This window comes from Suricata suricatta, chromosome 6 (assembly GCF_006229205.1).
Source record: "Suricata suricatta isolate VVHF042 chromosome 6, meerkat_22Aug2017_6uvM2_HiC, whole genome shotgun sequence".
Taxonomy (NCBI): domain Eukaryota; kingdom Metazoa; phylum Chordata; class Mammalia; order Carnivora; family Herpestidae; genus Suricata; species Suricata suricatta.
Window position 1 is genome coordinate 96,450,397 of NC_043705.1, and position 17,640 is coordinate 96,468,036.

The 17,640-nt window shown below is 35.5% G+C and overlaps 2 long non-coding RNA genes across 3 annotated transcripts in view; both read left to right on the forward strand.

Moving 5' to 3' along the window:
• Positions 1 to 13,180, forward strand: part of LOC115293153 — a 42,211-nt gene extending 29,031 nt beyond the window's left edge. Inside the window, exon 6 of the long non-coding RNA XR_003909390.1 lies at positions 13,142 to 13,180. This is a non-coding gene — a long non-coding RNA (uncharacterized LOC115293153). The remainder of the gene's footprint in view (positions 1 to 13,141) is intronic.
• A 95-nt stretch (positions 13,181 to 13,275) lies between these two features.
• Positions 13,276 to 17,640, forward strand: part of LOC115294352 — a 15,028-nt gene continuing 10,663 nt past the window's right edge. The window contains exons 1-2 of one of the 2 annotated variants that reach the window (XR_003909833.1): positions 13,276 to 13,431; positions 16,727 to 16,983. This is a non-coding gene — a long non-coding RNA (uncharacterized LOC115294352). The remainder of the gene's footprint in view (positions 13,432 to 16,726; positions 16,984 to 17,640) is intronic. The other variant, XR_003909832.1, reaches the window with a different exon arrangement.

Here is a 17,640-nt window from a genome sequence, read left to right on the forward strand (position 1 = left end):
TGATCTCTTTTCAACCCACTGATTCGCCTGCTAGGTTTGGTTTGGCGTCACTAGCCTTGGGCATTGTCAGGGTTTCCTTACCGCTCTTCACCTCTGCGGCAGAGCCTCTCCAGAGTTCACCACGGACTGCTGCTGTGACTCTTCCCAAACAATGCATATGAGAGTATTTGTTCTCTACTTTTAAAACTTCCTATTCTGAAAAGAATATGCATAGATCTTAAACTCAAAGCTACTATTAAAAATGTGTCAATTTTAGAAACTTAAAAAAATAAATAAAACTTCCTATTCTGGTGGGGCAATGTTTACTAACCTTTATTTAACATTTAAAACTCCTTACAACTGGGTCTAATATGAAACTTCTTGCATCGATCTGAATTTATGGCTGCTTCTCTGTGCAGTGTAATTTTTGCTCTGTGCCTCTGTGTGTGCCATTTCATCTGCCAGGAATGCATTTCTTACCCTCCATTTCCTTTTGCCTGGGATGCATTTTTTTACCCGCCATTTCCATTTTAGACTTTCTAGTTCTTTTTTTAAAGCTCAGCTGATATGTTAACATCATCTGAATTTTGCTAACCCCTCTGACCCAGTACCAATACCTTTTTCCCTTGTGCTCCCCTAATACCTAGTTATTTCAAAAACTACCTTTAACACTTATGCTTCCTCTTAGTGTGGGATCTATATACCTGATTTTATATTTTGAGGTATTCATTTCTTGCAAATTTTAATGTTTCTGAAACTGAGATATATCTTAAAAGTGCTATGTATGTTTAATGATTTTCTTTTTTCCATAAAGTTACTACTTTGATTTAAATTAAATAGATGATGTCTTTTGTTGAATGAGTCGAGTCTGTGCCTTGTGTCCCTTTGCTGTAATGTAAGTTGCTTGGGTACTGAGGACCATGTCTTACACAATTTTCTATTTTCCACAGCTCTTTGCACATAATAGATAATCAATAAATGCTCTTAAAAGGAATGGAATGCAGAAAATGATATAAAAAGGAATGCTATGATATACTCTTCCTTGGGCTGTGTGTGAAATGAGATCGTGCCCTTTGAAGGTTCTCTGGGAGTTCAAATCAAATCCTCCCATGGTTGTATCATTCATGCCTGTTGTACACCTGTCATAGGTTACTGCAAAGATATGAGATACATTGTCTCATGAGGTTTTGAGATGGTCTGTTTACTTTTTTCTCTCACATCCAGCTACTGCATTAATTTTTATTCCAGACTGCTTAAGTAGGCAATAATACATTTTGCCTTCCTTTATTTTATTTCAGTAATCTTGCACAGCCAGCAGGAAGGCCTATTAGTAGCTTTCTTAGAATCTATTTACAACAAAGTCTTTCTATTTACCGAGTATAATATTTTGCCCAAAGTCATCCAAACAGTTTTGGATCCTTCTTCTTGGCCCTAAATTGGAAGAAGCATCAATTTTAAATAGCTTCAAATCGATTTCCAATTATTTCTGTGCTTAAAGCATTGAGAGATTTACCTAGAAAGTTTAATATTCCTCCTTTTTGTCCTTTAAGTTTTTTTCTGTCATTTTTTAAAGCCCTTAAATGTTCCAGAAATTATCTTCACTTTATCTTTGAACCAAAGATCTCTTTATTATTTCTCTTTCCCTCCTTGGATTGTTATTCTTATTTTTGAAGAATAGAGACAAAAAAAAAAAAGAGGCATACTCATGCAATGACTTTCTATTTTGATCATGCTTTTCTAGTCTCTGTCTAGTTAATGAAAATAATTACGAAAGCTAATATTTTATGTTTAGCCTTTGTCAGGTGCTGTGGGAAACATTTTATATCAATTATTTTATTTAATCTTTATAGTAAACCTGTGAGCAAAGTTTATTATTCTTGTCAGATGTAACCCCGAAAATATCACTTCTCAAAATTCTCTAATAACTTCTTATTATCTTGAAGGTCCTTGCTATGAACTAAAAGGCTTTTGTGGCTTGTTCGCCAGCTGTGATCTCATTACTTTCCTGACCTCATCTTCTAACACTACTTTTCATTTCTCTGTTCTAGCTATCATGAGAGCCTCAGGCATAGTCTTGCCTCAGGGCCTTTGCACTTGCAACTCTTGGAGCACTCTTTCCTTCCATGGATATCGACATGATTTGTTTTCTCACTTCCTTCAATTTATCACCAAGATCATCTTCTTGGTGACACCTTACTCAATCTATCTAAGTTATCTATCTAACTTGTACCTAAGACCTCTCTAATAGTTCATATCCCATTCTCTTCTTTATTTTTTAAAATATTTTATTTTTGAGAGAGAGAGAGAGAGAGAGAGAGAGAGAGAGCGAGCGAGACAGCATGAGCAGGGGAGGGTCAGAGAGAGGGAGACACAGAATCCGGAGCAGGCTCCAGGCTCTGAGCTAGTTGTCAGCAAAGAGCCTGACGTGGGGCTCGAACCCACAAACAGCGAGATGATGACTTGAGCTGAGGCTGGATGCTGAATCAACTGAGCCACCCAGGTGCCCCACCATTCTCTTCTTTAAAAAAATTTTTTTTCTACATTTATCCTGCTCTAATATGTTATATATTTGTCCTTTTTGTTGCTTCCTTCACATAAAAGTATGAAGGCAGGGCCTATAGCCTTGCATTCCCAAAACCAGAATGGTGTCTGACACATAACAGGCAAACATAAGTATCTGTTGACGGAATAAATTAGAAATGTTAAGTAATTTAACATCTTTTAAGTGTAATTTGTGTAATTTGTGGAGCTAAGATTTAACACAGACCATTTTATTTTTTCACATTTCACTTTTGAGTATATCTCAGGAATTTGTCATATAAAAAATGGAAGGTTGCCTGTATCTTTTTCATAAGTAATTCATCTATATTATATTGTTTGACAAAGTAGACCAAGACTCTCTGTTGAGAGTTGATGAGGTAGGTTCCTAAATGTCTTCCAGAAGCATTGGAGATACATACTGCATATGAGTTGTCTTCTCTGAAATTATTTTTTAATTGAAATGTGTCCATAATCTTGTCATTCCTTAACTGCCAAATTATACTGCAGTCTGTTGATCAAGATTGATTCTGAGCATGTGGGACACATTTGAAACAAGAAAGAATCTTGTTTGTTGTTTGTAATGTGAGGGCTAATGCACTGGAAACAGATTGCATGGACATTAAACTTCTGTCCACACATCTATGTTCAACAACCCAAACAGTAAATATTTGCCTTAATGATTGATTTTGCTGAAGGGGTGCACACTGTCGTGGTTCCAATATTTTTGTATTATTGTTCTTTTTTTTTTTTTTTAAGAACTTTGACTTGAATATAAACATTGGCAAAGAAATTATGTTCTTTTACTTCGCATTTTGGGGAGACTGGTATGGTGATATGTTTCTGGAACAGAATATAGAGTATAATCAGTCTGCTAATAGGAACAGAAAGTCATTTCTTAAAATGATCCTACAGCCACCTTGCTAATGTTGAGGATGATTTGAGCTCACTGATTTGATTGCTGCCTTTTTCTTATAAGAGGTCTCAGTGCATGAAATAACTTACATGTGTAATTTTGGCCTCCATGATTTCCAGCAACCTAATGATGCAGAGAAAGCTGAAATAAAATTCCCACTTTTTCTCAGATAGAATATACACATCTAAACATCTGTCTTATAGAGACAGAAGGATATTATAGTTGATGGGAAGATGATAGCTTAATGCCTGTTTGGTGGTTTGATTTTCTAATAGATTATTTGAAAATTGTCCAGCTAGTGCTGTGGGGACCCATTAACATCTTTGTAAATAGCTTCAGGATAGAAAAGGGTAGGAGAGTAGAAGAGGCAGCTTAGCTTCATATTGTAAACAATACTTTATACCATACTATACTATACTAATACTTTACTATAGTATAATTTTATACTTCCAGACAAGTATATGAATGATTTATATTTGAATCACAGCTCTGTAATTCAACAACACTGTAAAATACCATTTCTTCTCTCAATTTATCAAATTTTTATATACCATAGTAGTCCTTGATTTTCTTTGATTCTTTTCCTTTACTTCTTGTCTTATGAAGCCACAGAACATGTGGTTTTCTAAGCATCCCCTTTCCTCCATTCAGACTTACTATACTTATTCTCCAAATTCAGAATGATAAAGTTTGGGGACTGACCTTACCAAGAAAATTACTTAAAAATTATTTTTGAAGTTTATTCATTTGTGAAAGAGAAAGAGACAGAGTGTAGGTGGAGGAGGGGCAGAAAGAGAGAGGGAGACACAGAATTCGAAGCAGCCTCCAGACTTTGAGCTGTCAGCATAGAGCCTGTCTTGGGACTCAAACCCATGAACCATGAGATCATGACCTGAGGCGAAGGTGGATGCTGAACCAACTGAGCCACCTAGGCACCCCACGAAAATTACTTTTGAAAGAGAGCAGAGAAGAAGAAAGGGAAAAAGGATGAGCACAAAAGACATTTCATTTTTTATTTTATTTATTTATTTGTTTAATGTTTTCTTATTTATTGTTGAGACAGAGAGATTCCGAGCATGAGCGAGGAGGGGCAGAGAGAGAGGGAGACACAGAATTGGAAGCAGGCTTCAGGCTCTGAGCTGTCAGTACAGAGCCCGACACGGGGCTCGAACCCATGAACATGAAATCATACCTGAGCTGAAGTCAGAGATTTAACTGACTGAGCCACCGAGGCGCCCCTGAATTCATTTTTTAAATGTTTATTTATTTATATTGAGAGAGAGAGAGGGAGAGAGAGAGAGAGGGAGAGAGAGAGAGGGAGGGAGAGAGAGAGAGAGAGAAAGAGAGAGAGAGAGAGAGAGAGAGAGAGAGAGAGAGAGAGAGAGAGAGAGAGAGAGAGAAAATCACAAGCAGGCTCCATATCACCAGTGTGGAGCCCAATGTGCGGCTCAAACTCATGAACTGTGAAATCATGACCTGGGCCAAAACCGAATCAGTCACTTAACCAGCTGAGCCACTCAGTGCCCTGAAAATGAATTTGTTATAACTAGAGGTGACATCCGAAGTCTATGATCCATCAAATGTTTAATTATCCTCATCAGAATAATTTTAACCTAGGGTCAGGCCTATTAATATTAGTAGTTCAGTAATGGTAAAGCCAGATAAAAGCAGTATGCCTGTAACCCATAGTGGGTTTATGAGTGATTCAGAGATATGAAAATAGACATTTGGGAAGGTATAATTTTGACTTTCACACATAAGAGCCAAGATATTACAACAATAATTAATCTTTAGTCACTCTGAAAGTAAAATTTAAAGTTTGCCTTGTGTGTGGACTTTATACTGAAAACAAAGTTTGGACGATGGAAGTTTCTCCTTCTTTCTTTGTAGCATGTCCACCCTCCTTTCTATTGTTATCATCAAGCTCCTGAGAGACAGTACATATGGAATTTTTGAATGAGTTGACTTCTTTCCTAACTTGTTGAGCTGAGCTGGATGATGTTAGAAAAAACTTTGAAGTTTCTTTTTACCTTTCTTCCTAGAGTCTTGAGCTAGTAATAAAAGGTTAATTTTTTCTTTATTCATCTCTAAAGGTCTCTAAAGCCTGCCTGATCCATCTTGGTTCTCACTATATATTTACAGATACATACTGAGCTTCTATTATGTTCCAACCACTGCGTTAGGTTAGGGTTATATCCATGATGCCTATGCCAGGATTTTGCTTTTAGACTCAGAACCAATGTTCAGCAGAATGTACCTTTAACTCAAACCAACTCTGATAAAATATGCTTGCCTAAGTCTTTATCTTCAAAGTTCTCCTAAGAGCAGGGAAATGGTAACTAAAGGACTAATCCTTCTTCCCTCCACCCCTTCCGCTTATAATATCTTCATTTGTGAAAAAGTTTCTATAATGTTCTATGTTTCTAGGGTAGAGTTAAATTTCACCTCCATAGTTATTTTTCTTTAGTGAGTGTGTATTGCTTTTTTTCACTGCATATGCAAGATTCCTGCCAAGTTTTTTTCTTTTTTTTCCTAATTTTCAGTGAAGAGCATTAGGTGTGTGTTTAAAGGGGTGGTAGAGGACAAAATGATAACTTACATGAAGATTTACTTGCACAGTGAGATCAATATGTTTCTGGTAGTCTTATTTGGGTACCCTCTGGAGTAGATCCTAAGAGAAAGACTCAAGTGCAAATAAACAGGAGTAAGGAAGTAGGGAAGAGACATGGAGAGAATGAGGTAGCCAGTGTAGGAAGCACTATCAAGGTGGCCACTGCTACTGGTGACCAGATCTTAACACCTCAGGAAATTCTGGAAAATTGTGCAAAACACATATTTTGCTTGCAAGGTGAGCAAGCTGTACATTCATATAGCAATTCCATTCAGCCATTGGTTTAGGCTGCTCCCTGGGGTACAGGCATTAGTTCCCTGGCACTTAAGCCTGCTAGATATAGGCATGGCAGGCTTTCAAGGCATCAGAGACTCTTGGGCCAAAAGGTGAAAATACTGGCAGTTGGTATTGGTGCAGGACCAAACTGAAGTAACAAGACCCAAGGGATGTGGGCTGGGAGCCAACAGCATCTGCTAAAGACTGATAGTCCACACTTTTTATTTTCATGATTCCCAGTTATTTGGCATGTCGAAAACATTTAGCCCACATTTCTTGGCTTATTTTAAGGACTCAAAAGTTTACTTCTTGTTCTTTTTTAATAAATAAAATTTAAGCATCACAAAATAACTTTTGACATGATTAATCTTCATATCTAAAAACCAAATTTATCATCAATAATAGGATTATTTCAAAACTAGTCTTCTCAAGTAATGCTGTGGGGTGTTATATATTTGATCAAAACTATTTTAGTAAGGTCTGTTATAAACTGGCTATTTGTGATTGAGATTTCATTATATGTTTTTAATGCTTAGACTAGATATATATTAACCAGCCTCTAGAATTATAAAATATTAGAGGTAAAAATAACCCTTCAGATTATGTAATCAGGCCCCTTGCCACCCAGTAGCTACTTAGTAGATGAAGAAACTAAGGTTTAGTGACAACCACTTGCTTAAAGTTGTGGAAATAGTCTTTTCTTTTTATAGCCTTACAGAAAACTAGAGAGAACTCTGGGTCCATGGGGAAATGTTCTGTTATTCTGGTATAGAGGATTATAAACTTTGAGAAATGATATAGAGTTCTCTACACCTGGAGTCATTGGCCAGTATCTTCGAAGTTAAGCTACTTGTTCCTGGGGTTCCTTTTTCTCCTTGAGGCAGAGGTCCCTCGCTGATAGGGCTTCCTTATCCTGAGGTCTCATGCATATTGTTCAGATGGTGCACTTACTGTTTCGTTCAATGTAGGCTTTACTTTTATCATCTCCATCCTACTTGCAACTAGTCTGCTGGTCCTATTTTACATTGAACACTCTGCTTTGATGCTTGGGTTTTGACTAATTTTACTTCCAGAGAAGTCCCCAGATTGACTTCAATTATAAAAATTTTTTATTATTATTGAGAGGAATAAAATATAAAATCAAGTGGGAATACTTTAAATTCTACAAATATGATTCCTACTAAATATTTAAAATTCATAATAAAGCAACATAGGTTGAATATCTAGACATTCAAATATGGATTTTCTTTTGCTTTTTTTTTTATTGTTCCATGCTTCTCAGAATTGAGGCTCTTGAGCCTATGAAAATTTTCTTGGAATTCTTAAAGTTCTAGAAGAATAATTAATTAAAAACTTTTCCTTAGATGATTATGAGTTTTGAACTGTTAAGACAAAATCTCTTTTTTTCTGGTAGAGATGACTAAATTAAAAGTATTCTCAAATAACTACAGTAATCCAAAAATGGAAAGATGAACAAAAAGAATCTTGACAGCATAGAAATTAAGAAACCCATTTCCAGATTATTCTTAAATCAAAGAGAAGGTAACAAACATTGCAACTTTTTACAAAGCAATGAAATGAGGCACATCATACCTAACCTTACAGGTTATAGTAAAAGTTGCTACAGTCAGAGTCCTAATGCCTGTAAGAAAAGGCAAAAATGAAGTAATTTAGAAGTTAGAACAGCAACAAAAAACCCCCCAAAATAACCAAGAAAGCAGGAAGAGGAAAATAGAGATTAAGGATATTATTTGTGAATAAGAAAATAGAAATAAAAAAAATACTACAGATGATAAATAAATACTAATATGCCTCTTTGGAACTGTGAATTACCATTAAAACTGGTAAATCCTTTAGATTCCATTACAAAAAATGATAGATAAAAATATTGAAAATGACCAAAGAGTAGCACATACATATGTGTTGAATCATGAATTGATAGAGAAGGCACTATGTGTTGGGCATTGTACTGAGCACCTTATTTTACTTAATCTTCACTAAACCCTTTGAGATTGGAATTTTTTAATCCTCATTTTATATGTGAAGAATATGAGGCTTAGATAGATTAGAAGGAGTAAGTAACATGTGCAAGACTGCACAGCTGGAATTAAACCCAGGCATTTTTACTCTAACATCTTCTTTCCTAACCAATAGTTGGAGATGGTTCACATTTTCTTTGTTGTAGTTCTAATAGGAAACCCCAGTGTGGGTTCTATAAATCTCCTTTCTAAGAATTCTGTGCAGTAAAAGTACTTTTTAGTTAAATAATTTTTCCAGGAAAATTTCTACTGAATGGCATCAAACTTTTAAAAAGCTTGTTGTTGCAAATGTAAAGAAGAATTTTTTGGGTAATCATCTGGAAGCCTAGAGAAGCTGATTATCTGAGAGGGGTGGTGTACTGTTTTGGCCTCAATGGTCTGTGAAGGCTCTGGTTAATGGAAGAATTTGGCAGTGAGGACTCTAAGTTAAAAGGCATTCCCAGACACCTACAGTCATCCAAAAGTCAGTAGATGACCAAAGAGTCTTGACTACACGCAAAATCTGGCCATGGCTCTGGAGGGGTATTAACAACATGCATTTTTCACCATTGGATTTCTTGATCTGCTGAGGAGTCTTTTAGGCCTATACAACAGCCTAAGATTTAGTGAGCAAATAAATAATCCCATGGCCCTGGGTGAGAGTTTCAACTACAAAGACTTTTTCCTAAAAACATATTATTTTTTTCATCACACTTACTCTGTTCATTGCCTTGAACATGGACAGTTTCCAAATCTATTCAACTGTCTGCTTTTTTTTCTTGTTAATGCAGATCATGAAAATGATATCTAAATCTAAATTCTATTAACACCACAAATAAAAGTGATAAACACTATCAGCACAGCATATAAGTCCTTTCAGGGGAACGTATTGTACCTTAAATTATGCAGACACAAATTCCTAATATTTAAATAAGAATATTCCTCTTGGTTCCAGCATTTCAGAACACTTGTTGATAAAAGAAAGGGTGTTATGACATAGAAGTAAAGTAAAATAATTTTGGAAGGTATATAGGATCTATTCCTTGGTCAGCTGTCTGTGACCAACTGGCCTCAATGAAGGGAAGGGTCCAAAGGAACACTATGGAGGTGGTGAAACAGAGCAAATAGGAAAAGGAATTAATCAATTACTAATAGGGTAGGAAATAGCATGGGTGTTGAGTCAAACATCTGATTAATTATTGAGTCAACAAAAAGTTTTTAAGAAACTATTTTAGAGACAGATTTTCACTATAACTTAAGCTATTTATGTCAAATACCTGTCTTGATTTTTCTTATGCACTTGAAGTGCATACTGGCACATAGTAGGTCCTCAAATATTGCTTGAATGAAGAAAAATATACTTACTTATACTAATGAGATGTGTTAATGCAGAACAAACATTTTAGAGCTAAGGCAGAAAGGATTTTCTCTATTTGTTGGTATCTGCTGAGAACCAAAGCATATAATAAAATTAGTTGGTTTTTTTCCTCAGGACTCTTGAGTGGCTGTATGGAAAGGCACAGATGTAATCGTGGGTTAGAAATTCTTTACAGCAGCAATGAAGCCAATAAAATTGGAAGATTAAAAGGGATTCATTTCTAAAGTATTACAGTGGACTTTGTTAACTTAATTAAATTATATAAGTCTAATCTTTTTTAAGTTAGTGACAAAAAGTTTCTTTTTATGACATTGTCTTGGAAATCATTTAGACCACCATGACATAATAGGCTAGAAAGTATTTTTTTTTCAGGCCTGAGGATATTTAAATCTAGGTTCTGTTTAGTGGATTATAGATTTTTTTAAGGGCAAGTAAATGTTCCTCTTAATTTTCTTGCATTATGCAAAAATCAAATCACCTGGGCATTAATCATTAGAGATTCATTTCAGTTACAGCCCTCAAGTTGTGCCATGGAAAAAGAATGGGTTGAGAGTGGGGGTGACTAAAGTTTTTGAATCTTAAATGTCACATTACAGATGATTATTAATTCAAAACATTTTTAGCTGAGTTCTCCATAATCAGAGCTCATCACACTATTGACTATATTTGAGAGCTAAGTAATTAAAAGGAAGAAGTCAATATCACAAGTTAAATTTACCTAAAAGTCATGATTATTTTGGACCAAGCTAATAGCTTCTGTGAATTTCTGAGATATAACTTTTGAATCACACAGTTGTGTACTTATTGACTTGGTAGACCTTTTCACTTTTCAAGTAAATGTATTTTCTAACAAACTTCAGATATAGATAGGATCAGTTTCAGATGATATTACTGGAATATTTTGTCCTTGAAAGGAAATCTTAGCCAAAATTGACCTTTAAAATGGTATTTCAATGAGTGATTTTAAGGTTTTAAATAGGAAACATTGTTTTTACACATTTACAATTTATAATTTAAAGCACAGTGGAAAGGATTGGGATAAAGTACCAGTGGACAAAATCTACATTTAATAAATTGCTTGAAGTTTTACTATACATGCTGGCATCTACATAATTTGCTTTCAGTGACTATAATCTTTTCAGAGGGTCCAATGGATGGGTTTTAACTTCAAATTTAATGAAGATAGTTTGGAGAAAATAATTCAGAGGAATAATGCTTTTTAGCCTCTTCAAGCAAAATCCAAGAATCTTTGCTCTGACTCATCTACCTATTTAAAGATTTGCTTAATGAAGGGTTATGCCAGGACCATTATGAGCAAAGTCTGAAGGCTGATTAAGGTTTGGTGAAAGGAAAATCTTTTTACCAAAACTGATGTCCTAGCGAGACTGCTGGTCCAAGGGCCAAACTTTATGAGCCACTGGTCTAGCCTATTCTTCTGGATAGAAATGGATTCCTGCATAGAGTAAGAAGTGTTGTGATTTATACCACTATTTCCCCTGTTGGTGGCCCTCTATTTTTTCTTATTTTGTCATAATAAAATACTGTTGCAATAGACATCTTGTTCATATAACACTAAGATTTTTATTTCTATAGGATAGACTCCCAAACTGAGATTAGTGGGTCAAGGTGGTGTTTACAATTTTAACAGCTATGGCCTGGTTAATTTCCAAAAGGGGTCATTATTACATATTACTAATTATTATGTTTCAGAGATTATAATCCCTCTTTCCTCATCAGCACTGTACTGTCATTGTATTATTTTTTCTGTATGAGATGAGTGAACAAATGGCATCTCATTGTTTTAACTTACGTTTCCCTAAGCCCAAGAGGTTAAGAGAATTCTTGTAAATTTATTAACCACTAGGATTCCCTCTCTGTCCATTGTCCCTTTAGCTACTTTCCTTTCCACTAATTATTTCTAGAGATTTTCTTAATATAAGGAATATTAACCCTTAATATGGCAAGTGTTGAAAATATTTCCCTTTTAACTGTTTATAATATGATTGGCATGAAAAATCTATAATTTTTATGTAGTAAAATATTGCCTAGGTAGTGCCTTTAGGTCTTCTATCTTGTTTAAGAGAACCTTGTATAATGGAAGGTTATACAAATATTCTTCTAAAGTTTATTATAATGTTTTAATTATTTTATATTTTGCATCTAAATTATTATTGTACCTGGAATTAAGTTTAAACTATCATGTGAAGTTGGGCTATAGTCACAGTCCTCTCCCCATTTCAGGGGCTGGGGGCATTTTTCTCTTCTGTGTAATTCTTTCTAGGCTTTCCACATCACTAGGACCATGTGCAGCAAGTAAACAGGAATAGTCTTTCTGGAAGAGGAGCCCAGCCACCTGCTGGCTAATTTTCCTCACTACCAAGAAACCTGAGTTGTCACCAGAGACTTCAAAAGCCCCTGGGTCCGGCCCCTTAGCTTAGGGCAAACAAAAAGAAAATAGTTTCTAGTTGATTCTTGGTCTTTAAAGACATCTTAGAAGTGTTCTATGTCCTGCCTCCCATTCCTCCCATCCAAATATGGTGTTACTTAGAAAGGATATTTGGAGTAAATTAAGGAGTCCATGTTGAAGCTGCCATAATTCAGAATACAAACGTTACACAATTAACACAAGTTTATACTCACTGGGGACAAATTAGTAAATAGAGATTAGCAAGAAGAAAACAGGAAAAATCGCCCATGGTTCAACCACCCAGAGACAAACACTTCTAGCCTCTAGGTGTATATCTTTTCAGATTATATAAATAAATAACAGACAAGTAAGTAGATCAATTTAAAAATATTACTTTCCATGCTATTTTTTATGTTCTCCCCTACCTTTTGGACATTTGGATTGCTGCCAATTCTTTGATGTCCTACATACTTTGAAATAAACATCACTTTTGTTACACTTTTGTGAAGATTTACTATTATTCTCTAATACAAATTCCTGGAATGGTAGTTGCCTGATCAAAGTATATATTCGTATTTAAAATGTTTCCAATTTTCCTCCAGGAAAATTCTAAAGTTTATACCTCTACCAGCCACACATAAGAATGTCCATCAGTTCATAGCTTTGTAGAAAAATGTTTGTGTGACTAAACACAAACCCCGTTTTTCTTTTAAAAACACTACTTATTCCTTCTATGGTAGATATTTTATTATTTGGGTGCTCAGGTTTGATTTTTCTTTTTATGGGTAAAAATGTATTGTAGTTTCCTGCTCTTAGGAGTATGTTTCACATTGGAATGAACTACTTCCCCCTTCTCTGGGACACATCAATATATATTATATTCTCATCCTCTAAGATGAGGATGAGAATAAGCAAGTGACCCAAGCTGCTTTTGTATTAATTTTGGGAAGTTACTACAATGAGAGAAAAGAAGTTCTCTCTTTCAATTCTCACTGGTTCTTCATCTATCTTTCCCTAGAATTTTGAAAACAACAAAGAAAATGAGAGCAGAGAAAAGGAGGGACAGATGCAAAATGGGAGAAGGAAGGAAGGAAGGAAGGAAGGAAGGAAGGAAGGAAGGAAGGAAGAAAGAAAGAAAGAAAGAAAGAAAGAAAGAAAGAAAGAAAGAAAGAAAGAAAGAAAGAAAGAAAGAAAGAGAAAGAAAGAAAAAGAAAGAAATAGACAGGAGGGACAAGATACATCTCGCTGTGCCTGAACTGAGAACTACCATTGGACTTTTTTACTAACTTGAATCAGTCACTTCTGTTGGTGAGTGTACCTTCCTTTTACTCATTTTAAAAGACACTGATGCAGCTATTTGTTTTCTGTTTTACAATCATTATTTGATCATCTAGAATGTATTTTTAAGCTTTAACAGTAAACACAAGTCTTCATTAGTTATTACAAAATATTTGAAAGCAAATAAACACATTTGTGGTTTTCTTAGCATATGCTATTTTCAAATATTTACTATTATAAACAGGTTCACAGAGGTGGGTCATACATATCCTTGATAGAGTACAGAACAGAGATAAGAGAAGACTTTTGTTCCCATTCCTTCCCCACCTTTGAGCTTTTGCTATTGTACTAGCAATCTAATGGTGACAAGTGATTTGGATTCCCTGGTCACCTCATGAATCACATTAATGATGTCAGACACCAAAAAGAAAGTAGAGAAATCACTTGCCTTATCATCTAGTGTCTTTTCATTAGGGGTCCAGTCAAGGGATTTTAAAGACATTGACATTGACAACTAATAGGCAGTTGATATTAATTCTGCTGAAAGCAATGATGAAGCAGCCTGATTCCAAACAAGCTAGCAGTAACCTGGTGGGACCTCAGATGAGAAGGCATTGGAATCTTCCATTTACTTTTTGCTTGGATGGACTTGCTTTAATTCAAGGGTAGTGAGAGTGGGCAGAGGTTGGGGAGGAGACAGATTGGGTTTCAATCCTTTATCAATGTTTTAATTATTTTTAAGAGGAGCTCCCTAGCAGTTTGGAGGAGATTATTGTTTGAAAAGAGAACCATTAGCTCTGGAATAATATTTATTTGCACAGCTCATTCCCAGGCTTAATGGGACTTCCAAATTTATTATGGGAGCTAATATGAAAAGAGGGTCCTAGCTATTGTAGGAAATGACCGAGGATTACATCCTCAGATAAGATTAATAGCTTAATGATAAAGAGAAGTTGACAGCCATGCTGAAGTATAGAACATCTTCTCTGATGGATTCCAACAAGAAATAGAAACTTTGGCTGAGTGAGGCACGAGGCAGATAAGGTATAGACTTGGTTGCATTTGGTTAGAGATAGATGAATACAGAACTGCTAGACCATACCTCAGTGTAATGCTAAATGAAGTCCTGGGAGCCAGGTTGTCAACAATGGTATAGAGCCCCTACTGAAATGTGTAAAAATGTACTACATGTGCCATTAATTTTACTCATCCATGTGGATAGCAAGCAATAACACATTAAGACTCGAGTTATTTTAACCATTTTCTAATTACAGTTGACCCTTAAACAACAGTGATCCATTTACATGTGAATTTTTTTAAATAAATACAGTATGGTACTATAAATGTATTTTTTCCTCCTTATGGTTTTCTTAATATTTTCTTTTTTTAAGTTTACTTTAAGAATACAGTATATAATATCTATAACATCCAAACTATGTGTCAAATGATTGTTTTTGTTACTGGTAAAGCTTCCAGTCAATAATAGACTATTAGTTAAGTTTTGGGGGAGTCAATATTTTTGACTATATAGGGGAGGGAGACATTGGCAGCTCTAACTCCAGTATTGTTCAAGCTTCACCTGTGTAGTGATTAGCATTTGGTTAAGTTGTATTTTGTATCCTATTCTAGCAAAGTGTTCATGGTATGTCAAATACTGTATTAGGCACATAACCAATACTGAAGAAACAAAATCTTTAATTTTCCTTCCTTGGAAAACCACTGTAGTCTTAATTCATTCACTTCTTAACAAATATTCTAGACATTCTTATAGAAAATAAGAATCTAACAATAAACATGATATGTAAGTTTCTTGTCTCCATAGAATGTATATTCTTCTAGGGATAAAAAGACAATAAACAAATAAGCTAAATTTTCAGATAGGAATAAGAAATGTGAAAAACATAGAAAGTTATCTAGGGTATGAGGTTAGTTTAGATTGTTCAGTTAAAAACATCTTTCTGAATAGTTTAACACTAGAGCTGAAATAAGAAAGTAACTCTGTAAGAAGGAGTAACCCTGTGAAGACCAGGTGAAGAAAGAACATTTCATGTAGAGGAGAGTGAGTGCAAAGTCAGAAGAGTTGAAGTTTTGAAGGCATGGTTGTAGGATAGGAACCTCAAGAGATAGGCAACTCTAATTTATGCAGTCAATGGCAAGGAGATTACACTCAATTCTTAGCATAATTTGTCTACTTTGTGGTAGTCCTTTCCTTTCTTGAACATAGAGACAATATTATGACAAGTAATCCAATATTGTTCTTATAAGGGTTGTGTCAGTTTATATTTTCAACTGAGAAATGTAGGTTTATATATTTGGACGAATCTAATTATATCCTATCTCACATCACAAAGATAAAATGTCATGATAGTATTGGTAACACAAGTTAATCACCAGTTAGCTATTAATTGTTCACAATGACTTTTTTAAAAATCTTTTTCAGACTTTAATCATCTATACAAAATCACAGAAGACTGGCATATGGAGGTTAACTCCAGGAATTTGGGGAGAACTTTCTCCTCCATTAAAATTTTGAGAAACATATTTTGGATTATGGAAATTTCTGGAAAATTTCTCAAAATTATTAGTTCCATATTATACCTCAGGGTTATTTCCTAACTTTTTAAGATGGATTGAGAAATAAGAGAGAGAATCCTTTCCTAAGAATGTGCAGAAAAGCCACCTCAGACACTCTTTCTTAATGAATGCCATGTTTTCCAACATCGAATTCCAGCACAAATCTCTTGAACGAATAGTAAGAGTAAATAGCAAGTTCTAATATCTTGTATATCCCTTTAAAAGCGTAGAATGCCCCTTAACAACCAATACACATACTTTGTAGTGCTTCCTTAGGTCCTTAGTTAGGAAGGTCAAGACCTGACCATTGTCAAATGTTCTTTCAAAGTGATTTCAGATAATATATATAGACACTATATATATATATATATATATGTGTGTGTGTATATATATGCATATGGATGTTATAGATACTATATATATGTATCTAGTCAGGATTTGAATGATAAAGGGTAACAAGTTTTGTTTCTTTTGTTCTCTTTGTTTGAAGAAATGTAAAAAATGAGTTGATGTTAGCTACACAGTTTAAACTATCCACCCCCTTTGAAGAATTTACATGTTTAAGTATTGGATTGGTTTTAAAATATGTGTGTTTGGCTCTGCTGCTATCTCAAGGACTAGCATCTGCCTTTATAAATGAAAAGTCTAATGCTTTTTAGACTAATGCTGTAGCACCCCATGGAAATCCCTATTAGTCCCTTTGATAGAGCCTTTCATGCCATTCAGTGTGTTTTGTTGTCCTGTTTCTCAGGATGGAAATTTGACCAGGAGCCTAACACTGCCACAGAAGGGTTTGCAAATGCTCTTCAAGTATATGCAGATAACCAGAGGATAAAGGTGGAGCTATGTGCTACAACACTTTTACTTACCTGAGTGGATAGAACTTAAAGTTAGTAGGTCCTGACAATAGACAACGTACTTAAATATCCATACCTCCCCATGGACCATGACTGAATAGTGCTGGCATAGAGTAGAACTGAAAGGATTAATGCAGAGAACTGTGTCTTGGTAAGTCCCTTTAAAAAAAAAAAGAGTATTGTCAAATTGGCTTCCATAACACCCAGTGCTCTTCCCCACAAGTGTCCTCCTCCATCACCACCATCTCTGGCCCCCCCCCCCCCCCCCCCCCCCCCCCCCCCCCCCCCGCCTTCAACCCTCGGTTCATTTTCAGTATTCAATAGTCTCTCAGGTTTTGCGTCCCTCTCTCTCCCCAACTCTCTTTCTCTCTTCCCCTCCCCATGGTCCTCCATTAGGTTTCTCCTGGTCTCTTGTTAGACCTATGGTATCTGTCCTTCCCTACCCAACTTATTTTGCTTAGCATGACACTCTCAAGGTCCATCCACTTTGTTACAAATGGCCAGATTTCATTCTTTCTCATTGCCATGTAGTACTCCATTGTGTATATATACCCCATCTTCTTGATCCATTCATCAGGTGATGGACATTTAGGCTCTTTCCATGATTTGGCTATTGTTGACAGTGCTGCTGTGAACATTGGGGTACATGTGCTCCTATGCATCAGCACTTCTCTATCCCTTGGGTAAATCTCCAGCAGTGCTATTGCTGAGTCATAGGGGAATTCTATTGATAGTTTTTGAGGAACCTCCATACTGTTTTCCAGAGTGGCTGCACCAGTTTACATTCCCACCAACAGTGTAGGAGGGT